Source organism: Bombyx mori, chromosome 8 (genome assembly GCF_030269925.1).
Source record: "Bombyx mori chromosome 8, ASM3026992v2".
In the NCBI taxonomy this organism is placed as follows: domain Eukaryota; kingdom Metazoa; phylum Arthropoda; class Insecta; order Lepidoptera; family Bombycidae; genus Bombyx; species Bombyx mori.
Genome location: NC_085114.1, coordinates 5,422,010 through 5,448,665, shown reverse-complemented (window position 1 = coordinate 5,448,665; position 26,656 = coordinate 5,422,010). Strand labels below are relative to the sequence as shown.

Genomic DNA, 26,656 nt, shown 5'->3' with positions numbered 1-26,656 from the left:
ATATTTTATGAACAGATATGAGTAGAAGGGTTATTTTGATAATATTCTGAAAAGCACCCCACGCTTTTTTACAATAAAATAATTTTTTCTTAGACTATTTTTAATCCCAAATTTATTAAAATTTATTTTCTATTTTTTAGTTGGATTTTCTATAAAAGCCTATTTTGTTAGCTTCTTTAAACAATTATTAATTTTTTTCATTTGTTTTCCATGCGAAAAATCACTTAATTTATGTTACTTTTTCTTTAATTCGTGTATATAAATACATGCACAATTACGTGAATACTAATAGTTAGCAGCACCATACCAATTAATGTATTGAATTATAAAACGCTAATCAGTTGTCATTTTCTTTCAAACAAAAAATAAAGGAAAGTACTGTAATGTTTTTTTTTTTTATTGCTTAGATGCGTGGACGAGCTCACAGCCCACCTGGTGTTAAGTGGTTACTGGAGCCCATAGACATCTACAACGTAAATGAGCCACCCACCTTGAGATATAAGTTCTAAGGTCTCAGTATAGTTACAACGGCTACCCCACCCTTCAAACCGAAACGCATTACTGCTTCACGACAGAAATAGGCAGGGCGGTGGTACCTACCCGTGTGGACTCACAAGAGGTCCTACCATCAGTAAGGTCATGTTTGGTATCCATCGACGGTGGTAACCATCATAAAGTGATCTGCTCATCTATCCTCATCAGAGATAGTATTCATATAGTACTCAGGCACCACTTACGGTTCAAGGTCCGATATTCCAGATCTAAAAGAAACGGCTGACTGTACACATTGTAAACAAAATACATCATTGCATTGTAATATAAAAATTTTGATTTACACGTATAGGTATATATATTACACTGCAAAACATTTTATTGGAGTAATAACTTAATTTCGAATAAGAAAAAATCAAGAAAAAGCATCCGTTTGACTAATTTTTTTTATATTACCAGATTTTGTTACAATTTGAAGGATGAATAATAATACTGACGTGAATTAAAAAAAAATGTTATCGAGTAATGGACGTTCCGTCAGATCTGTCAAGATAATAAACCAATTACTTCATCTCTGGAGTAGTAACATAAAAAGTATACGTCAGATGCGAAGAATCGAGCGAGATTTCCTTTAGAACGAGGATAAAATGCTCTAATTTGGAAATATCCCTTGGGAATGCTTCATTTTACCTTTTATCGTATCGATAAAGCTTCCTGCCTGATACCAAGATGAATGTAATCACGGAAAATACGAAATCTCTGATTATATTCTTACATATTTTTTCAAAGGAAAACGTCAAGGGACTTTCGAGATGAAAATACATTTGAATTCAACGAAGAACCAAAACTTAATTACGCAAAATAAGTCACCCCAATTGAAACTTTGGTTTCGCGGTAATTTATCATTTCAAAAACTCTCCGTGTTTTCCATTAAAAAAATATTACACTTTACTGCACTAAAAATACAATCATCATCATCATCATCATCAACAGCCCACAGTCGTCCACTGCTGGACATAAGACTCTCCCAATCCACAATTGTAAAATTGTTTGCTGTAATTGTAAAATTGTAAAAATTTTGTAAATTGTAAAAATACAAAAAAAAATTAATTTACCAGATCAATCTATTTAAATAAATGAATATCAATGTTTGTCTTTTATGCGTTCCTAAGTATTTTATCGCATTGTGATACCCACTCTAACCGGCGTCATCTAGGTGGGCTTCTGATAGCCTGCCGACCGAGAGGGCTGACGATCTGGCGCCGACGACCGCCGGTCCGGCGTCCTGAGGGGGAAGGTGACGGAATAGATGTGCTTCGCACTAAACGCTTCACTTTCCCCCTTTTGCCTTTTCATGAGCTCGGTCTCATGCGAGTTTCGGACGCGGGTTGTTAAGCGACAGGAGATTTTAGTCAGTTCGACTCCGACATGCCCCACCCTCCATCCTCAGCGGAGGGCGGAAATCCGGCGATTTCCTACTGACCAAAAAAAAATTCCCACTGTGATGAAATTTAGTACAGTTGTTTTTAGCACTCTCGGGATGATTTATGTCACAGTGCCACGAACTTAAGAGACGTGCGTCATTATTCGTCATAGATTCGCCAGATCGATGTTTTTCATGCAATTAGCAATAGTCACAGCGAAGTTTGAGCGGGTCCTTTAGTATAATACATATTTTAAGATGTTATAACCGCTTTTCATTATTTGAATAAAAAAAATAAAAAAATATCACATTGTGTTTACAATTTTATGTTATTTATCTAATTCTTTATTCAAACATCAAAACTATTTATAAGCTATGTTTAAACTAAATATTATATAGCTAACGAACACTGGAAATAAATAACATTATAACCAGCAATTTCATTCTATTGAAATCTAAAATTTATTGAAATCTATTTAAAAGTACATTATTCTTCTTTTTCATTACATTATTTTACATTATTTTACATTTATTATTCGTCACTATTCTTGATTTAATAGCTAGTGAAAACTGACAAAAAAAAAACAATTTACCCGCATTATGAACTGGGCCATACTTTGGAATATCTTGAATACATAATATTATAACTGTACTTGGAGGTAAACACGAAAAAGCTTTTCGTCAAAAAACGCGTTTCGTTTATCTTAAGGAAATACTTCCATCTTTTGTTTACACAAAGCATGAATTATTGATCTATCACAAAATGTGAAACGAAATCTTGAATGATATTTTCTATTTAATATATAGGATGATCCCAAATGAATGTTTTTTCTGGTAAGAAAATAAAAAAGATTTCTGATTTCTCATTAAAGCGGAAAAAAGGTTTAAAAAATCAACTCATTTCGTACGTAATGTTGTTGAAAAATACCATGATACTTTCAATTGGCACCAAGAAAGCTTTGGAAATAAAGTACTATTAAAGACTGCAAAAATAAGGTAAAGAAGCTAACCGGTCAAAGTTCATCGACCTTCCCGTGCTGAGAAACTTCCACACAGAGCTTAACCAATGGCATTCGCAAAGCTTTAAAGCATCGGTGATACTTGTCATACTTTAGTTTTTATTAATCTTGTAAACCAGTACTATTGATAAGTTAGTGATGTTTTTTTGTTATATTAATTGCTCAACCTATCCAGATAGTTAATTAAGCGTGCTAGGTAAATCAAATATCAAAAGAATTGTGGTAAAACGCTCTTCGTTTTTTTATAGCTTATATGGGTGAAAGAGCTCACAGCCTTCCTGGTGTTAAGTGGTTACTGGAGCCCATAGACATCCACAACGTAAATACGCCACCCACCTTAAGATATAAGTTCTAAGGTCTCAAGTATAGTTACAACGGCTGCCCTATCCTTCAAACCGAAACGCATTACTGCAATCATTTAAATGGATTCTCAATGTAACATCGAATTTTAAGTAGTTAATTTTAATTAGTGGGAACATGTTACATGAATCTCCAACCTCTACCGAAAACTTAAGAAAGAACAAAACGGTTTCTAATTACTAGAGTAATTAATTATAAGAGTCCCCCTCTATACAGTATAAAGCCATGGTCTAACAGAAACCTAAATATTTTCAATTAACGAGGAAATTGATTACAGCATTATATTAAACGGGAAGCCCTATCTATAGTTTAGATTCATTAACCCAAATTTAAATCATTCGAGCACTCTAAAACAAAAATATGCGAACAAAAGAAATGCACATAAAATAAAATTGAATAGAGTCAAGCAAATCCAGTCTAGACGAGTCAAAATGTGTATTTGTATCCACAGCGGACAAAACATGCGCAAAACCTGACGGTACTGAGATTATTTTTCCTGTGGTGATTTTTGGATCTAACTAGCTTTCCGTTCATAGTTTCGCTCACGTAGGACAGACTTTATAAACTTTTATCTCCTAATTCAGACTCACGAAAAGAAGTGGTAGCTTATTTATTACTATATCCGATATTGTATATATATATATATTCATATTCTTTATACATATGTATATAAAATATGAGATGTAGGATTAAAAAAAGTGTAACAAAGTTTCCCGATGACCAACATAAATTCACATTACTACGTAACTGTATTACCATTGTAACACACAAGTTAACAAAAACCAATATATGAGTAAGGTAATGAAGAAAGAAATTCAAAGAGACAATAAAATATTTCAATTAATATAATTTTCATATACAGTTTGTTCTCACACTATAACACAAGTTAACAAAACCAATAAATGTGTAAGGTAACAAAGAAAGAAATTCAAAGAGACAATTTAATTAATACAAAATTTTCATATACAGTTTGTTCTCCAGTTAATAAAAAAAAAAATGAACTACAAACCAGCTGTATTGTTCCAACTCCCGTAAAACATATTCATTGCTATGCAAGTTAATGAAGCCATATTTTTCGTCGGGTCCATTCCAGTTTTATGTGGTTTCACAAACAGGCGTTTTATAAATTGAAACAGTGTTTACTCGTTTATATCGGCGCTCCCGATCCCACAGCGAACGAATGAAAAGTTTTCAACTTATCAATACGTAATGAGACACACGGTACTACTATTTATTTTATTCTATAAAAAGCCACTCTGAAATCAACTAGATGATGACCTCAGGTCAGGAAAAAATCAGGTCTCTGCAAACACGTTCCACAATCGCTTTATTAGATTTAATTACAGTATACTAGACGATGCTCGGTTTTTTTTTTTGATAACGCCATCTTTTTGTGTCTTTAAAGCGGTCAGTTGCCCTCAATTAAGAAAAATAGTATTATTATTCGCCAATAGATGTCGGGAAGAGTTGATTATTGAAAACACGAATAAAACAACATTTTCTGAAAATAAATCGTAGCTAGATCGATTTATCGCCCCCGAAATCCTCTGTATACTAAATTTTATGAAAATCGTTGGAGCTGTTTCCGAGATTCAGATTATATACATATATACAAGAATTGCTCGTTTAAAGGTATAAGATAAGATAAGATTTGATCAAATCAGATCCAACATTGCGACTATTTAAAATAATACCAACTAGTGTTTAGTTATAAGGCGGAAATTAAATATCACTCGTATTTAAAGGAAATAATTGTAAAAAGTAAAAATAAAGCAATCATTTCAAAATAAAAATTATCTTAGTTATACAGACAATTTGAATGAAAACAAAATCGTTTTCTTCTCTAAAATTCATTAAATCTGAATCAAATTCTCACAAAGAAATTATTGGATATATACAAACATATCACATACTCAAATCACAAAGTAATTATCTAAAATTAAACAAGAATAATTAAACAAGCTTCTCTAAAGCAATTCACGCCCGCGCACCGATTTTATATTATTTCCCATGACTCAGACGGGTCGACACGCCGCTTGCGACTCTGCAGTACAAAACAGTATTCAGTATATTTTTTTTTAATATAACTTCTTACCGACATAAGGCTATGAATCATTGATACGCCAAAACCCCAAGAAAATCACATTAGTTCTATCATGTTGTTCGTATATCGTAAACAATTTTTATTAATTGAATCAATTATTTAAATTAAAATAACTTTTGATTCATTAATGTTAAATCACTCAATTTCGTCATTTCATATCGTGAATATGATTCAAATGTCAACAAAAAAGTTTTATTTAATATTATATTTAAATAAAATCATTTAGAGGAAAAAAGCAGATAACGCAAAGAAGAAGAACAACAATATCATCATAATTCTTCATTATCAAAAGAGAGTTTAAAAAAAAAACAATCAGAAAGATACCACAAACTCATTTATTATTATTATATGATTTTGCAAGATTAAACACCCAATTATTAGACTATTGGACAGGACTATTACGATATTTAAAGTTCAATACGCATCTTTTGGCTTATAAGACATTATATAATATAATTTTTATTATATATTTTTTACTGGTGGTAGGACCTGTTGTGAGTCCGCGCGGGTAGGTACCACCGCCCTGCCTATTTCTGCCGCGAAGCAGTAATGCGTTTCGGTTCGAAGGGTGGGGCAGCCGTTGTAACTATGCTGAGACCTTACAACTTATATCTCAAGGTGGGTGGCGCATTTACGTTGTAGATGTCTATGGGCTCCAGTAACCACTTAACACCAGGTGGGCTGTGAGCTCGTCCATCCATCTAAGCAATAAAAAATAAAAAAGGCAAATTTAAGATACGCGTACCACTATAATGATGACATTATTGCGTATAAAGTAAGAGGCCACGGCTTGAAATAACATAGCGTTTTAACATTTGAATTTTTTAAGAACATACAAATGTCAAGGTCCTTTTTAAATTTTACGGCATCAATAAGCATGTCTTAATATATTACGAAAAAGTAACCAAATTTTAAAACAACATATAAAATTAAGTTATAATATTTAGAAGCAGCTGTGGTCATGAAATGAGGGTTTCTGTGATTTAAATAGATATTTTTTTCAAAAATTTATCAATTACCCTAGGTAAAACATTAATTTGAAAATCTAATAGAATAATGAATTATAATGTACTATTATTAATTGAATTCATACAGAACATGATTGAGAACAAAGTAATAGTGAAAATAGAACAAAATTAAATAAGTGGTTTATATCCTCAAGGTTTGTTTATTTTATTTTATTTTTTAATACGCTTAACATATCTAAATATTATTATTTTCATGCTAATTGACTAGAATTGCGTAATATTAATTATATCGTATCATCAGGCTTCATTTTATAAATTTTAATGAGATTTATTTGGACATACATTGGAAAGAAAAAACTAGGTAAAAACAAGGTTAGAAAAACAGGTCAGTAAAACCATTTTAAAAACAATCAAGTCATTTACTTATCTTTCACTTACTGGTGGTAGGATCTCTTGTGAGTCCGCGCGAGTAGGTACCACCACCCTGCCTATTTCTACCGTGAAGCAGTAATGCGTTTCGGTTTGAAGGGTGGGGTAGCCGTTGTAACTATACTATGGGCTCCAGTAACCACTTAACACCAGGTGGGCTGTGAGCTCGTCTATCCATCTAAGCAATAAAAAAAAAAGAACATTCACCGTAATGGTAATTGGCATCCTACACCAGGAGATATCAGTCAAGTTAATAACATAAGATGTGGAGATCTCCGGTTTAATGAAATGCCTATCCTACGCTAAAACGTAACACTGTTAATTAATACAGCGATTATATAAGTTTCATTTTGCTTGTCTGACGTTAATCGGATTTGTAATGTAATGTCTATGGGCTCCAGTAACCACTTAACACCAGGTGGGCTGTGAGCTCGTCCAACCATCATAGCAATAAAAAAAAGAATTGCTACCTTCTCGTATTGGCACGTTTAAAAACAAGTAGCTTTAAAGTACTTTAAACGAACAACGTGCGGATCGTGATGCACACGTCGGGAGACCACACGGCCATGACAAGGCCGCGGCTTTTTAATGTTTGAGATTTCCATTAATATTACATCATCATAAATGCCGTGAAATGGAAGTTTATATAGCTTTTAACTACAAGCTCAACCCGGTTCGCCTTGGTTGAATATTCTTTGATTTGATTTTGATCTCCGACCTCTTCAAGGAGGATCACCAGATAGGTCAGTTTGAAGATGAAGGCCTGAAAAGTTCATCGAAATCGATCCAGCCGTTTCGGAGTCTATAGGAAACATATGTACATATATACATCGAATTTTATAAATATATACATACATATGTGTATATATAAATTATCATCGAGCTTAATATGAAGAGCTTGGAATAATCATAGTTACAAGCGGAAGCATAGTCGCATATTAATTTGTAGTCAAAAGCCGAAAATTTATTTTATTATATCATATATGTACACACATTAATTATAAAACTATCCAGATTAGTTCCAAGTTTTTATGATTATTATTATTTATATTATATTTATGAAACAAGTTTATTTACAACAACAATAATATAGTTTACTATAAGCTTAGTTTTAAAAATTATTACAAGAGGCTGATGCAGCCAGAACTTAGTACATCGACTTAGAACAAAACAATGTAATAACAATGTAACTTTTTCTAATTTATAATACAGATACGGCTATATTCTAACCCTTTAATCTCTAGGGAAATCAATACAACTTTATGCTTGAGAACAATATTTGTGTTACAAAACAACTCACTTGTTTATCCGACAACTATACAGACATGATAATTATTCAAATATAAACAAGTAAAGGCAAACTTTCAGAAATGTCTATTCAGGCAATTAGTCAATTATTACCAGCTGCTTCAGAATCCAGAACAAGCTGAGACACATTTTTAGAAATGGAAGATAAGGTAGGACTTAAACCTCGAATAGACTCAAGTGGGGTAAGCAGGATCTTCGAATAATCTATAGGACCTTATAGTATTTCAGTAGGAGCTTGGAATTACTGACGTGAGCTCGAAGGACTTAAAGAACTGAAATGTTTTCTCTTCTAAAATGTCCAGTGCTTGAAGATTCAGTTACGAAGTTCAAACAAGAAAATTGACGAAGATGTAGTTTTCTACCGTTCTATGAGGGTATTTTTACTGGTGGTAGGACCTCTTGTGAGTACGCACGGGTAGGTACCACCACCCTGCCTATTTCTGTCGTGAAGAAGTAATGCGTTTCGACTTGAAGAGTGGGGCAGCCGTTGTAACTATACTTGAGACCTTAGAACTTATCTCAAGGTAGGTGGCGCATTTACGTTGTAGATGTCTATGGGCTCCAGTAACCACTTAACACCAGGTGGGCTGTGAGCTCGTGCACCCATCTAAGCAATGAAAAAAAAGAACCTTCACAAATATCAGTTGTGCTCCGAAGCGTTTTTTTTGTCTATAAAACTCCAGAAACAAAAAAAAAACTAACAATAAACTAAAAACCCAAATTAGCAGTACCGTATAAAAAATCACGAGAGCCCGTTTACTAGCAGACCAACGAAAATAATTCATTCTACCGTAGCCAACAGTCCACATGGGAGTAATATTTGAACGTAACAATCGCTGCTTTATCAATACGTTCCATTTTTTTAAACGAGTAATAAATTCACGATGTTCAGACCACGAGTACGTATTGCAGATACGATTATGTATACAAGTTTTTTTTTATTGCTTAGATGGGTGGACGAGCAATGTAAATGTGCCACCCACCTTGAGATATAAGTTCTAAGGTCTCAGTATAGTTACAACGGCTACCCCGCCCTTCAAACCGAAACGCATTACTGCTTCACGGCAGAAATAGGCGGGGTGTTGGTACCTACCCGTGCGGACTCACAAGAGGTCCTACCACCAGTGATTACGCAAATTATAATTTTGCGGGTTTGATTTTTATTACACGATGCTATTCCTTCACCGTGGAAGTCAATCGTGAACATTTGTTAAGTACGTATTATAGTACGTAGTACGTATTGCATTAGAAAAAGTAATTGTCAAAATCGTTAACGCGCTCGCATAATCGTATCACGATGTTAACAGAGGCACATACTTTGCTAAATTAATTCGTACTCATTAATAACTGAAAAGTAATAGAAAACCTGGTGTTAAAACTGAAAAAGAACTCCTCGAGAATTGGCAAAATTAAACTGTGAATAACGCTAACAATTCTTGGTAGAGAATGAATTAAACATATAAAATAAACAACCAGAATTTCGTTTCAACTTTTCGAGTTTTTTTAAATTAATCTTATCTTATCTTATATCTTATATATATAAAAATGAATTGCTGTTCGTTAGTCTCGCTAAAAATCGAGAACGACTGGACTAATTTGGTTAATTTTGGTCTTGAATTATTTGTGGAAGTCTAGAGTAGGTTTAAAAAGTAAATAAAGAATGAAAATGTTCGGAATTAAATAAAAATAACAATTTAGTTTTTCCTTTGACGTGTACCACGTTGGACGGATTCCTTTTGTTTGTTTTAAGTTTATTTTATACGAAAGGTTAGGTCTTTTATTTATGACTGATCTTTATGACTGACTGAGGCACTACGAAGTCTGCCGGGTCAGCTAGTAATAAATATTTTTAAAATGCATGGAAACAGATATCTACATCCATTCAAAGGTTTCATAGTAATGCAATCAGCTTAGTGGGGTAAACTCGCCACAAATTGCTGCCACTAACCGCTTCAGTAACAAGTAGGTGTTTGTTATTTGTAGTACGACAGCTCAAGCTAACCTAGAGTAGTCATTAATTTACAATAAAAAAAATGTATCAATACATTGTAATTACGCTAATGTGCTTAAGCGATCGAATGTGGATCATTATCTCTGTAGCGAAATTGTGTAGTCAAAGGATCTTAATCACAAAAGTCTATTCAAAAATAATTCAGATTACAATTACTAAATTACTCCTTCTCCAGCATAGGCATCATCAGTTTCAGTTTGAAACGTGGGGCAGTTGTCCAAACGTTGCGATTGTGACTTAAATCCTAGTTTTCAAAATGGACATCGGAATTCCTATTGTTTTAAACATGAGACGCTGCCAATGACTCCTACATATCAGATGGAGCGAGCGATGATCTATCCATCGAAGTTAAGAAATATATTCAAACAGAACCGAAAGACAAAATTACTAAAAATATTTTGATGAATATAGGTTCGATTAAGTTTTTGAAACTTAGCATATTTTGAGCTCTATCAATTCGACACAAAGTTAATACATAAAAACATTACTAAAGACAATTTTATAAAAGAAACTACTACGTTAAGAGGAAGAGTGCATTTTATAACCATAAATAGAAGACGAGCCAGCTATTTCGAAACTGAATAAGCCCATTGAATAGGCTAAGTGTTGATATCCTGCTTTTATTGCCCATACATTTGCTCTAGTTCAAACGCAACGAACTGTTATTTCAACTACGGAAGGAAAAGATTATCAGAGAAAAGATCTCGCGAAAAATATACTACGATACTATATAATGGCTTTAGGCCATGTCTAATGAGCGATTTGTGCTTGTATTTGAAGACAAGATTAATGTGTTTAGCAATATTATTGGAAATAACAACCTCGGGTCATTAATAGGCCCTGTAGTATTAATCATCCAACTACCATAACCACCAATCATAACAATATCGCCTTCCTTCCAATAAGTTATCCCTATTATTGGGTGTCACATGTTCATGCCGGACAGTTCTATTACGTTTATCAGTGATTAAAATCGAGGGTTACTATTACAATCGCCAATAATATCTACAGTAATGAGTGAGGGGCCTAACAGAATTGAGACCACCATTTTCAAATTCGGTCCCGACCTCGTTCATGTCAATTGATTAAATCCGTCGCTTATCGGCCAACGTCACTCACAATAGGCGAATTAATGGCAAAAAAAAAAGAAATGCCATCCACCGGGAGCCTTTATTGAAATGTTTAATGATATTTTTCTGTCGACACATTTTCTTTTTTCGGAGTCATTTATATTCGTTTTGATCTCCGTTGCAAAAATAGCTCACCTAATATTTAAACATCAATCTCGAGTAGTCTATAAAAAAAAGATGTGTGGTGTCGTGGGACACCGGATAAGAACGAAGTTCCTTATTATAAAAATATTAATTTTAAGTTCTATTCGAGGCACAAAGAAAATAATTATTCGGGTATACATTTTTTATTGATAAAAATGAAAAAAAAAACTACTTTACAAAATTATTAACTTTATTTTATTCACAATGATTTATAACAAAAATATAATAATATACAAAGAAACAGCTATTTATATGAATAATAATAAGAACCGTCATCACGTAGACTATACATTAGACACGGTATAGCCATCATACTAAGACTATACATAAATAATAAAAATCTTACGTTACGGACGTTTTTTCTCGGTTAGGGTACCCCTCCGCATCGTCCCATAAGGAACTTCGTGCCAAACAATATAATGTTCTTTGACCTTGCCAAGGATCGGTACGGTATATCGTCCGTGGACAATTTGTTTGAATCTCTTTGTTCTCTATTTGCCCATAGCATTAAAACGGCGTATAAGTCAACCCGTTAGGTCGAAAATCCACTTAAGGTTCGGTCTCGTAAAACCCTTGACATACACAACTCGTTTCGGTAGGTACGTGGCTGGCGTTCGCTCCGACATCGAGCGTCGAGTGTACTCGTCGTTCCTCGTTATTCCCGGGGCCCATTAGACCTAGGGAACCGACCGCGCTGCGATTCTAGTTTCCGACCCGACGCTTCCCGAACCAGTTTATATCCGTATGTATCCGCCTCTTAATAAGGGATACTGGGTGCCTAATTGACTTAACTACGGATTAATAACTCTCGGGGAGCTGAAATATATGTACTGATGAATATTTGTAAACGTTGGTACTATAAACATTTCGAGGTCAAATTATATTTTAGAATGTCCAAACACAATCACATTTTTACTGGTCATAGGACCTCTTGTGAGTCCGCGCGGGTAGGTACCACTGCCCTACCTACTTCTGCCGTGAAGCAGTAATGCGTTTCGGTTTGAAGGGCGGGGCAGCCGCTGTAACTATACTGATACCTTAGAACTCTTATCTCAAGGTGGGTGGTGGCATTTACGTTGTAGATGTCTATGGGCTCCAGTAACCATTTAACACCAGGCGGGCCGTGAGCTCGTCCAACCAACTAAGCAATAAAAACGTTGTGAACGTTGGTATAAATATTTCGAAGTCAGATTATATTTTAGAATGTCCAAACACAACCACATCGCTTGAAAAAAAACATATATTCGTTATGAAATAATAATATTACACATATTATATATACTTCTAAGGGATCTTTTTATAATCCAATAATGGAATTTAATTAATTATCGTTTGTTTAATATAGCAGAAAGCCAAAATAAGTTTCACGAGTCGAAGACACACACACGGGAACCGGCACAGTTGTAATAAAAGCTCTTCAAGCTTCACCTGCAGTTCGGAAAGCTCGTTAAATTACTTCATGGAACTTTTATACCTCCTCTTGCAAGTTGAATCCTTTTCCATTATGGGAATCTGAACACACTCCAAAGGTATATAAAAATACCTTAGGATGCTTAAGACATACTTCAATAAAATTACAAGTAAACATATTATGTTAGAAATTATATTGAGATAACCCATTTCAAAATAATAGATATAAATTTGTTTCAGTATTTTTTTATCTCCAATAATATAACTAATATCTTTATTAAGATTTACAATACATTTGGAAAGGCAATACTCAGTCAATCAGCAATTGATTGATGACCATCAAATAATTCTTTCCCACTTTTTTTTTCAATTTTAAGGTTAAAGCTATTTTAAAATTGTTGCCATCTCAAATATTATTTTATGAATAAATCTCATACTCATATTTAATCGATTATACTAGAAAAATTTAAGGCTAGAAATCATTGAAAAGAAAGTTCTTGAGTAAAAAGAAATCCGCTCATTAACTCGCTCTGCTGCGGTCAAGAGCGAATTAATGAGGCGGACTGAGTGGATCGGTACAGCGATTCCGTTCCTGTAAATTTCAAAATGTTTCAAAGATTTCAATTGCACTTCGCAGAATCACAAGAAACTTGTAAAGAGAAGGAGTAAGAAAACGACAAAGATCGTTTCAATCACATTCCCATACTCGTCTATCAGTGATCATAATAGATATAGACAGCGGCAGCTTCTTAGGCAGCGGCTTGGCTCTGCCCCTGGCATTGCTGACGTCCATGAGCGACGGTGACCACTTACCATCAGGTGGGCCGTATGCTAGACTGCCTACAAAGGCAATAAAAATAATAATAAAAAAGCACAATCCACTGAGTTTCTCGCCGGATCATCTCATCATTTAAAAATGGACTTTTTTATCAGATTGTATTGAAGACATTCAGAAAAATAAAGTTTTTATTTGATATTTGTGCTAAGTCCTTAATCTAGGACCTCAAATGACAGAAAAAGTATTACAGTTCGACCAAAATAGAGAAATAAATAGAGATTGCCAAAATAAATGAATCTGATGATGAATGATGAATGAGTCGTCAAACCTTCCAGTAATTTACTTAATTCAATTGGACCTAATGAACTTCAACAGCGCATTGAGATAAATGACAAACATTTATATCATTGAATCGCACATCACAAAAGGGGACGTAAGAAGCTGATAATGTTGACATTTCAAAATAATGTGATTTATTCACTAGAGGAAAAAAAAAAGAAAAATCCCTCCATTCGCGTCGTTAGCATAATGAGAAAAATCTGCATAGTTCATTTATAGCTGTGAAGAATGTCATAGCGTGTCAAGTTGTTGTCGTTTTCGTTATATTTCAATCCCTACCGTGTTTTAGGATTTCATTTTTCATTTCATAATCAGTTGACTTTGATCATAACGAAACAATATTTTGAATTTGCTTCACTTCCCAAAATGAGAACTAATGTAGGAAGTTAATGTCGCTAAAAAGACACAAAGGTTCGAAATAATGCTCAATAATGGTCAACAGAAAAAAAAACCGGTGCATTGTTAGAGCAACGTTTTCCAATGGATTTTGACACGAAAGGCTTATTTCAAATCAGAATTTCGAAACTTAAAAAACAAAAAAATCATTGTACAGACATTTAGTAAAGCTTTCATAGAAGATAATTTCAGAAAAGACGATATAATAATAAAAAACACAGTACTAAAAATTACAAATCCTCAAAAATCAGTATTTCCAAACGTAATAAACCAAAAATATAATTGTTCATGCATTTAGTAATATAGTTCTCACAGAAGATAATTTCTGAACAGGACAAAAAGAAAATAAAAGACCATGTGCCGCCAAAAAACGAGAAATCATCAATCTAAATTCATTAAGACTTCAGTCGTTAAACCTCGAGCGTTGCATTCGCAAAAAGCACTGGTACAACGCCTTATGGTTCTCCAAGCTAATATAAGGACCGGAGGCTGCCTCAGCTACTAAGTTCATACTGAATAGCTGCGAGGGGTATAAATCAAACGGCGTCGACGTAAGCACTTCCCTTCTTTTCGACTGCTTTGAGGCGTTTCCAGACGGGTATGAATTATGTTTATGTGATTTTCATATCAAGCGACTTTCGCTTCGTTCTTCTAAAATAATGTTATTAATGAAATTCGGGACAGAGATTGTCGTCATTAGGGTTTACTGAAATAAAAAAAGATTTATTTAAAAATAGAATTTGCAATGGTTTAAAAAAAAACCATAGAACACAAAAGGACTGGTGTACAAAACTCGGCGGATTGATCACTTTTTACTATTTTATTTATATTTCCTTTCTAAGGCAAATTGTAAACTATCGTCTCCAACATTGTCTTTTCACTTCTTATTAAAAATATTTATTACCACTTTCGTAATAACAATTTATTTAGATCCAAAGCCTGAATTCTATTAGGTAGGCAGTAATTACGGAAACATGTCATGCTTTTATAAAATTGATAAGACCTTACAGTTATTTTGATTCGTACGACCGTTTCATTTCCGGCTTTCGAAACTAATTACCGAATTAACACACGCAAGTTTCTTTTTCGACTGAGAAATGAAAAAAGATTTTTTACTCTAGCACTTTTGTTGCTGGCCCAAACTAGAACTTTACGATACCACGCATTGCGCAATTTCGGCCCTAAAAAAGTAAATCTACATATTTTACTAGTAGTTTTTAGAGATACTAAACGCATTAAGCAGAGGAACAGCGATTTAAAGATATTAATGATCTCAGCGTTAGTAAGTTTTTTCTTCTTCTAGTTTTAGTGGGCAAACGAGTTCACGGATCAGCTAATGTTAAGTAATTAGCGAGGCTAATTAACATCAAAACGTTAAGGCTACCATTTTGATACATGAGTTCGGGTTCTCAATTGTATTTTATAACAATGGTTTCACCGTTCAAACCACAGTCCTATGCGAGCTTAAACCTATCACCGGTAAAACTAGAGGAAGCCTTTTTTTTACGAACAAATCGATGATTTGTCCGGACCTCATCTAGATAACAGTTAGATAAATAGATGTCAGATGATACAGATACATCCCGCGGAATAACTGAATACTGGATCAGAATCAGACAAGGTGGGGAAACGCAGATTTTTCTTTCGCAAAACTCATCTATACACGTTTTATAATCTCCCTCCCTACTCATCATCAGACACGCAGAATATTCCAAATAAATTTCTTTTTATTCGATAACAAATAAAAGAGTCACCGTCATCAATTTCCTAGCAGAAAAGAAAACTGATAATATTTCTTAGTATCAAGGTCAAAACATACGTTGGTCAATAAGTCGATGTAGTTGCTTTAGTCAGTTTCAACCTCACAAAAACAGACGTAGTTCCTGTTGTAATCTGTCTGTCATGGTTCCTTCTTTCTCTCTCCGTGAATATAATTGTCTAAGAACACTACTGGTCTCCTTTTATTGAAAACCTCAACAGTTCCAACCAATTCCACAGAACAAAATGTTACACAAGTCTCGTAATCGGAATTACGCTCGTGTTATTAATTTAGAAGCTCGGCGTGTGTTCCTCGACGTTCCCGAAACATCTGGACCACTGCGAGCGAGGAATTAATTCGAAGCGAAACAAATACGTGATATCGTTGCGAATACAAGAAACTAAGTAAAAAAAAAGTAACAAATCGAAAACGCCACTGATACAATCATAACTATCAAGTTACTAAATTAACATACCTTAATTAAAAAGTTGAAGTCTGAAATAGTTCACTGAGTTTAAATGAAGTAACACATCGTACCTACTCAGTATTTTTCTCTAACTTGTAAAGAAGGATAATTAATCTGAAGGGATCTGAAATTTCTTGGTTAATCATAATATACATATTATTATATTGTATCTAATAAAATATTCACAAAATAATATTGTGTTTTAATTTTAAAATTGAACTTTCGTGTTTTTTTATTGCTTAGGTCCAAGAACAATTTTACGGCACGCTTGATGTTAATTGATTACTGGAGCCCATATTTATCAAATCAAGCAAGATTTACATTGGTATTTTGAAATATTACGTAATGTAAACCTTTCTAATCTTTTACAACAACAGCTTATCAATTAACAACAACAAATACAAAATACACTGTAAGTAATTTTCTTGTATTTCTTTGAATCATGTTTTACGAGTTCCTTATTTTTTCGAATAGTGAATTACTAATCAAAACAAAATTTTCGTATATTTATAGACTGTTTTCAACTGTTACAGATATGTACATACATACACACAGTCATATAAAGTTATGTGTGTATGTATGTATAATAAAGACTATAATTTGAATAGCTTCAAAAAAGTGTATTATAATAGGTATTTAACTAAGAAGTTGCCGATTTGTAATAATGGTCAATTTATACGTAATTTATACATGACTATAAATTCTAAATACAAACAATATGAAAAAAATATTTTTCTAATTCACCACTTTTCTATTGATTAGCGTTTTGTTTTCATTACATTTGTAACTTTTTCATCAATTTAGATACGATCACGACAAACGGCTTACAACATTAATCACGTGAACACTATTAACGAATGCACGACTGATTATTGGTTTGAGAGCGTCCAAACGGAAATTTTGATCTAAAAAAATTACTATAATAATATAGTCGCCCGAAAACTAAAGCCTACAATGACGAATTAAAGGCGATAGGAAAAGCTGACGATACCCGATCTACCGCCGAGTTAGCAGCAGCTTTTAACGTTAGCATTAAAACCATAATATTTGCCCATCAGCGTCAAATTTGCAATGTAAGCAACGTTGTAAGTGGGTACCGCACGAACTGAATCATCACCAATGCAACGAACGCGTTAAGGTACGCTTTGTCTCACTTATAAATAATATAGTTTAAAAGTGGAGTGCTTTTCAGGATATGATCAAAATAACCCTTCTACTCATATCTGTTCATAAGATATTTATAACTGATGATACCATGTACCCCACGCTTTTTTTTACAATAAAATCATTTTTTCTTACACTATTTTTAATTCAAATTTAGAAAAAAATATTTTCTATTTTTTAGTTGGATTTTCTATAAAAGCGTATTTTGTTAGTTTTCTTAAACTTTTTTTTTTCATTTATGGATGAATTACAATTTTTTATTTGGGGTCAAAATCATGTTTAAAGATTCCGTTACATACTAACATACTAATCTATATATGTCTGAAGCTAATAAAAGCGTAGGTATTAAAAATACTCAGAAACGAAGAGATTTTGAACAGCATTGTCACTCACGCGAGGTAACAAGGAATCAGTACATTTGCTTGCCATTCCGGTACTTTCAGAATATATACAACCTACTTAAATTGCTTTAGCTCTTTCAACTACAAACCACGATTAGAATCAAAGTGTCAATCCAGAATACAATATTATGTACCTCACTCTATCATTCAAAAACTAAAGTATTACATATACTATACTACGTAAAATTAGACACACTATAACACATAGGTATTAGGAATACTAGCTGTGATAGAATTTAAGTTATAATATTTAAAATAAAATAATATCGCATTAATAGGTATTCGTATCTTTTCTTTACATTAACGTGAACAAGTTGGACGTATTCCAGCTTATACGGTCGATACTAACACTTCGGGATCGGTCCCCGAGAATCCCAGTACAAATTTATAGTGCCGACACATAGGTAGGGTAGTATTAAAAATTCGATTTCGCCGCTTCACAACGAGCTGAGTTTAACGCGGTCCGATCGAACTATTTATTGAACGAAATCAAATTTTTTTATATTTGTTTCTTAATAAATTTTTCCAAAAGTAGCTGTTTTATAATTGTTATTACTCGTAAAGGGGTTTTTTTTCTTATTTGAGTGTAAGAGCTCACGGCGCATCCGCCGTTAATTGATTACCGGAACTCATAGACGTCAACCACGTAATCGTTGTCACCACCCAGTTTGAGACATGAGAGTTCTAAGTCTCAGATTATACAGTACAATAGCTGCTACGCCCTTTAATTCGAAACTCACAACTGCGTTAAGGCAAAAATAGACAGGGTAACTGGTACCTATCTGAGCGGGCTCACAAGACGAACTACCAACAGTTATTACGTACATTATAATATTTTTTTAGGTTTATATACGTTTGATTTTTATCACACGATGTTCGTTTTTTACCGTGAAAACAATTCACGAACATTTTTTAAGTACGTATTTCATTACAAAAATTAGTACCTGCCTGCGGGATTCGAACACAGTCGCATCGCTCGATACGAGTGTACTGACGTTTTATCTTTTAGGCCACAACGACTTCCGACATCTATAAGAAAAGATATTTAAAAATAAATTGGAACGTCATTACACTTACTCGATTTTTTAAGTCCAAAATAACGGTCACATCATTATTTAGGCTGTCGAGGATACTATAGCTTACCCTACATCAGAATTTATTACGTTTGTACTTGACCGATTCAACAGCTGGCGTCCCGAAAAAAAATCGATAAGACTTTCATAAATTTCTTAGTCGAATCGAGTAAGGCTGATCACGTCGGACCACACATTTCTGTGATACGTTACTGATACGTGACGTATGTACCTACGTTCTCTGCCCGACTACAAGATTGATATTTAAATGTGACACGTTTGTTTTTTCTTCTATATTCTTGTCTGCTTATATTTTAGCTACCAAAACTTTCGAATGTATCTATACTAATATTATAAAGAGGAAAGATTTGTTTGATTGTTTGTTTCGAATAGGCTCCGAAACTACTGGACCGATTTGAAAAATTCTTTTTCCATTAGAAGCCGACATTGTCCCTGATGAACATAGGCTACTTTTTTAATTTTTTATAAATTTTTTTTTTTCGGTTTCATGTGTGTTTTAATGTTTCCGAAGCGAAGCGAGGGCGGGTCGCTATTAATAATAAAGAGGGTTAAGCATCAAATTTCTATTGGACGTCTTTACACGCCAATTTCATGGACAGATGAAAATTTAGCAATTAACTAAAATATCCTTAACTCACAATTAAATGAAAAAAAACGACAAACATACTCCTTAAATAATGTGTGATGATGTAATTTTAATGGAAGTCTCGAACGCAAAGGAAACACGACCTTGTCTTAGTGATGTAGCCTCCGGATGTGTGGATCACGATTCTGACATTGCTTAAAATTTATAGTTAATATATTTTATTTTGATCAAGACGTTAGCCCCGACGTGCTTATTTGTATTAGGATGGTAGCCACTCTAATGCAGCTGTGACGGCGCTATGATATCGGTGGCATTCACGTTGAGGTCTATAGAACCCAATAACCACAATGGACGGACAGACGATCGGTCCACTTAGAGCATTAAAAAAGAATAACTTAAAAAAAAAACAATAAATCTGATAGAAATGGGATTTGTTATCAGAAATACAACCACACACACCTATTTTTGTAATAGCTATCTTTAAAATACCACAAAGATAAAATAAGTTTCTAATACACACTGTATTGGAAACGGTTACAAAAACGAAGACAGGTTTACGCCTGATGATTCGTGTCACAAAAAAATATTTCGTAAGCCGTTTTTTGTAACGCGCGCAATATTGTAACAACATCAAAAATGAAGTGACGTATGTATTCATCGACGGCAAGTCAACGTGAGGTACATCTACCCTCGCGTGGCATTCTCGTGGTAATCGTTGACCGAAGGTAGTTGATGTCAAAATCCCTACGTATGTTACAAGAACAACACTATTAAATAATAGACATTGATTGAGCTGCTTAACTATTCCCAGATTCTAAAATAGCCTTACTAAGTATAGACATGAAACACTATCGCCAATCGCAATGTAACGACATCAAAAATGAAGTGACGTATGTATTCATCGATGGCAAGTGAACGTCAGGTACATCTATCTACCCTCGCGTGTCATTCTCGTGGTACTCGTTGACCGAAGGTAATTGGAGTCAAATCCCTATGTATCTTACAAGAGCAACACTATTATTTTAAATAATATGAATAATATAAATTTGAAGTCGTCGTGGTCTAAAGGATAAGACGTCCGGTGCATTCGTCTTGAGCGATGCAGCGATGTTCGAATCTCAGGCGGGTACCAATTTTTCTAATGAAATACGTACTCAACAAATGTTCATGATTGACTTTTACGGTGAAGGAATAAAATCGTGTAATAAAAATGAAACCGGCAAAATTATAATTTGCGCAATTACTGGTGGTAGGACCTCTTGTGAGTCCGCGCGGGTAGGTACCACCACCCTGCCTATTTCTGCCGTGAAGCAGTAATGCGTTTCGGTTTGAAAAGTGGGGCAGCCGTTGTAACTATACTTGAGACCCTTAGAACTTATATCTCAAGGTGGGTGGCGCATTTACCTTGTAGATGTCTATGGGCTCCAGTAACCACTTAACACCAGGTGGGCTGTGAGCTCGTCCAGTAATCTAAGCAAACAAAAAAAAAATACATTAAGTGAGCTGCTAAACTATTCCCAAATTCTAAAATAGCCTTACTAAGTACATACATGAAACACTATCGCCTCGGACCGAACAAATAAAACCGAATGCGTATGGCAAAAGCAGTTTTGTGTCTTGCTTAACCACGATCGTTTTATATGAGGCGATTGCCAAAAGTCTCTCCAAACTACGTTGGAATGGTTCAATATCGTAACTTCGTATGGCCGACCCTTGACGTCGTACAGTAAATTGTCATTTTCAACCGTACCGCTCTGCTTAATGTACCAAGTTTCAATTAAAAACCCATACCCGTTTCGCGTATGAGCCATAAAGACGAATTATTAGCTCAGCTGTATTAACGTAACGCTTTTGCTTCGTGCCAGACCCACGTGTGCTTAAATGAATAACAGTATTCATTTTGAAATTCGTCTCATTACATATTTGAGTTTGAATTAATTAAAATTAAAGTAGTCCAATTTTAGAAATAGTAAAACATTTCATATACGCTTCCTTCTTATTGGTTTCTTTCGCTAATCCAGTTTGTTTGAACGATAACATCCAACGCAGTTTTTTTTTTATATCTACAATTACACAATATATTATAAATTAGCATTATAATTTGTTATTGTAACCATTGTATTGTAACTCTGCCAAGTTTTTAACGTTTAGCAATAATGATGCCTGAACATTCTTTTAACAAAATGTAACGTAATTTTCTCTTCAAGCATTTCAATTATGAAAAAAAAAATTATGATAAAACAAAAGCTTGAGCACGACCTACTGGTGGATAGGATCGTGGGAGCCTACGTCCGAATGAGTTCGCAAGACCTTTCAATCTTCATTCATCTCTTTCTATATGTATGATATAAAACGAGAGGAAGAATTATAATCTGCACGTCGATAGAAACTTATAATTTGTAGATGTCTATCTTTAATACCGTGAATTAGATAAATGATGCGAATAACGCACCATTCATCTCTGTACGAAACATCACTTAAATAGTAATTGAATGATGAAGACATTAGTATTAGCTATTCTTTTACAACGCAGTGGAGATGAATGTGAATTTAACTGAATTTAATTTGATCCATTAATGGAATCTTTCGTACTCTGGTGACCACGAAAATTGTGAACGTCATTTCATATTTTCTAGCAATGTCCTTGTCAAAAAAGTAAGTATATGTTACGGCCGAAATGGTTGGATGGGAATTGAAAACTAATTAAAAAATATATGTTTTTTAAAAACTTTTTTTAAATCATATAATAAGTAAGTAAGAACTGAAAGGTTATTCGTTATTGATGGCTATGTTCATGTGAAAGATAAATCAAATTGGAAAAAAAAATTAAGAGCGTCTTTAAATATCTTCACAGAATTTATGAAGTTTATTATCTTACCTTCAACTGTTAAAACTTAGGAGTTGTTCAGAATACACAATAATGAAATTCTCATTATTTACATTATAATCTTCTGTATCGCGAGAACCATACAAGACGAACATACTTAAAAACAACAATATAAAACTATAGATAAACCTACTCCGTGAAAACGAAACAAATAACGAACAATATATCATTCCCGATACATGTTTCACTCGACGACAAACACAGTTTCGTATATAAATTATCCTTGTGGCGATTACGAAATACACATAAAAAGAGGGGAGGGGCTGTCTGGCTTGAGGGGAGGGGGGCGGGGCGGGAATACACAAAACGACTTTTCGTATGGCAACACGTTACGATAAACTTCGACAAGGGATAACAAAACCGGAATTCTGTGGAAACGAAAATGCTCAAACTTGAATCGGATGCGACAGTAAAATCTCGAGAAGTACACGTGAAATGTTACGCGAAAACAAAAGTAATTTATTTTGACGTAGTAACGTGATGTCACGTTTTACGTGAGGATCGCACGAGCGATCCGGAAGATTCCTTTATTTCTCTATATAATAATGTATCTGGTTCGAGACTGGACAATTTCGTTGATCTTTTCTTTTTTTATTGCTTATATGGGTGGATGAGCTCACAGCCCACTTAGTGTTAAGTGGTTACTGGAGCCCATGGACATCTACAACGTAATACGCCACCCACCTTGAGACATAAGTACTAAGATCTCAATATAGTTCCAACGGCTGCCCCATCTTTCAAACCGAAACGCATTACTACTTCACGGCAGAAATAGGCAGGGCGGTGGTACCTACCCGCGCGGACTCACAAGAGGTCCTACCACCAGTAAAAGATTTACCGTTGTACTGAAAAAGGAAGATTTAAGGAGGATTTAACTACGTAGTGATAAGTGTGTTTAAGTAGACTCATGGTTAAGTTAAAAGTGAGTATTCAGCATGGCATACCGATACTAAAAGATATTATTTATTTTGTGTTTTATTTGCATAAACGAGAAGATGAAATCTTAGCCCAATTAGCGTTTGGCGATCCATAGAGATCACAACCACTGCCATCTTTGAGACAGGTATGGGTGATATTTACTCACAATCATCCCACCGTTTATTGGAACATGTGACTACACAATAGTATTACCTAATATTTATTATCAGGTCCCATTATTTTAACAATTTGATGGGTGATCAAAGTTAACACTCCATCTAGTGTGAAATGATTGCTGGAGCCTGAAGGCCGTAGACATCATACATGAAGTCAAATTGTGAATTGTTGTGTATAGTAGCTGTCCCACTCTTCAAATCCCAATGCATGACTGCTTCACGCAGAATTATGGAAGATACATAAGAGTACAGGTTTTCAATATTATGCCCGATCAGCAGTAGATAAACTGGTGTCATAATAACCTTATAATACAGACTATTACTGTCTGAGGGCCATTTCAACAGTTATTGTATACTAGGGTTACTAAATTCCTATGCCATCTTTAATTGATTAATTGAGTGGCTGGTAATAAGAGATGGGATGGAAATAAACATGACTGACTCGGTGGTGTAGTTGTTAGCTCCGTGACTGTTGCGCTGAGGGTCGTGAGTTCGACTCCCACATCGGACGAACATTCGTTCTATGAACAAGTTTATTTGCTCTTTGTTTGGGTATTTATTATCTATATACGTATATATTTTAAACGTACATAAGTATGTATGTCAGTCTCTGGTAATCATAAGACAGGGAATGTTAATTTGGGACCGAATGACCGTGGGTGATTTGTTCCTGGAAATGCTACGTTTGGAGCTTTTTCGTTCGGTTTCATTACCGTGCCTACAATAGAGTGACATTCAAAGTAGGGGCAAATACATAAAAAAAACAGTAGCTCCCTATTAGAATCATACTTACATACATTTAATATGAAGCAATTATTGATGGTCGAAACTATAGATTTACCTGTAACAAAAAAACGAGAAAATACCTTTAATCAAAAATCGAATTAATTTTTTTGTAAACAATTCAAAAACTATAGTCAAGACTTCATTTTCCAAGTAAATCCATGATTACTATTCTTTCCAGGAAGCTGTCATGCGTTCAGTTTAAGGGGTGGAACGGTTTTTATTTAATACAATAAAGATTCCTATTGCATATCTCAAGCTGGGTGGTATTCACAATATGACATCTATGGACTCCGGAAAACCACTTAACACCAAATAGTCCAAGAGCTCCTACATCCATCCAGAGCTGTAAAAAAAGAAACAAAGCCGAGCAAATGCTCTTAGAGAATTTAACGAGCATGTTAAAATTTAATGAGCAATGTTTTTTGTAAAGTAAATTAGACAGAATCCTAGTCGCGGGAACGAATGTAATGCCTCAGGGTATTACTTCGATAAAAGAACGAATCCAATTCAAAATAAAACATCCTCTAACGAGATACGGCAAAAAGCGCCGAAATTGGTTGCAGCAATATCGGGAATACAAGCCGCACAGTCCATGGCTTGTACTCTCTGAGTGAAGTCCAATTAAGTTTGAGAAATTACAGTTACAATTAATACAAATTTTGGGAAATTAAATAATACATCATTTTTTATGAGAAGCGACAGTGGTCTAATAAACAGGACACCCGGTGTACTGGTGAAAAGTTGTACAGTTATGACGGAAGTAATTTATTTTATATATTCTTATTGTGTAGACAGGTGAATGAGTTCAGGTCTTATTTGACGTTAAATGTTTATCAAAGCCTACAGAGACAACAACGTAAGCACCTCCCATCTCGGAACATGAGGGCGATCTCAATTGAATTGTTCGAATTCATAGCATCATATATGCTATATATTTTAAGCATAGTCTTTCTTAATACGTACCTACACACAATGTAAAGGAAAATAAAAATTAAATTCGCAAAAAATATTTTATCATTGGAATGGGGAATAACATCGTGCTATCTTGCGGGTACTTGTAAAAAATATTCCAAAATTTTCATAGATGGCTCGTTCTTCTTACCTGTGTGTACTTTCGTCATTCAGTGCCCACATTCACAAGTGTCTATAAAGCAACTCTTAACAACTATTATAGGATACGAGCCACAACTTTATACTAATAACGGGCCCAAAAATCTTTGGTATCTTTAGAATACGAATTAATGACGATGAGCGCACGCACAATCAATATGAATAGCTTCAAAGCCAACAAAGAAATTGTAGCGCGAAAACGCGTCGAGGTATTAAATAAGAAATGATATTGGCCGAGACACACCTGTTCCTTGCAGGAGATCATAAATTAAGAGAGGAACTCGGTCGCGGAAATGAATCAGAAGAGTGTGTAAATCTTTTGTTCTCATTCTACGATAAAAGAATGCTTGCTCCTTTACACATTCGATTTATTGGCAAAACGGTAGGCACATTACCGATATCTATGCACAACGATGACTAGTAATGAATGGTACTGCATGGTAATTATAACAAATACTTAATTTAAAGATAAAATATTATCTAATATAGTATAACGTTTTACGGAATACTATGAGAGTACGACTAATGCGATATTTTTTTAACAACAAAAAAAGATGATGAAAAAGAATTATAAACCCTAAATGTTTTAAATAAATTCATTACACTACAATGACCTTCATTAGTACCACGTTACATCCTCGCATTTGAAACTCTCCAACTATTCCCACAGCTGCGACCCTAAATAAAATATATCCAGTACTATAATATTTTATTTCTATAATAAATCCCAAGCCTCATAGATTGGTGGAGGACGGTACGAGTTAATCTTTCCCACACATTCACCTTCTTCCCACTAAATGGCCCAACGCGACCTTCTCGAAATCTATTGAAGGAGCTCTATTTTCTTTCCATGATTTACGGGACGTATATAGATGATTCAGTATTCGAGACCGCGAACAATTAAACAAACATTAAATAACGATAAACATATATTTCTTACTGGTGGTAGGACCTCTTGTGAGTCCGCGCGGGTAAGTACCACACCACCCTGCCTATTT

The 26,656-nt window shown here is 34.3% G+C and overlaps 1 protein-coding gene across 16 annotated transcripts in view; it reads right to left on the bottom strand.

The window, feature by feature from the left end:
• LOC101736088 (putative polypeptide N-acetylgalactosaminyltransferase 9) overlaps nt 1–26,656 on the bottom strand; it is a 203,057-nt gene that overhangs the window by 16,402 nt on the left and 159,999 nt on the right. The gene's annotated exons all lie outside the window — the stretch shown is intronic.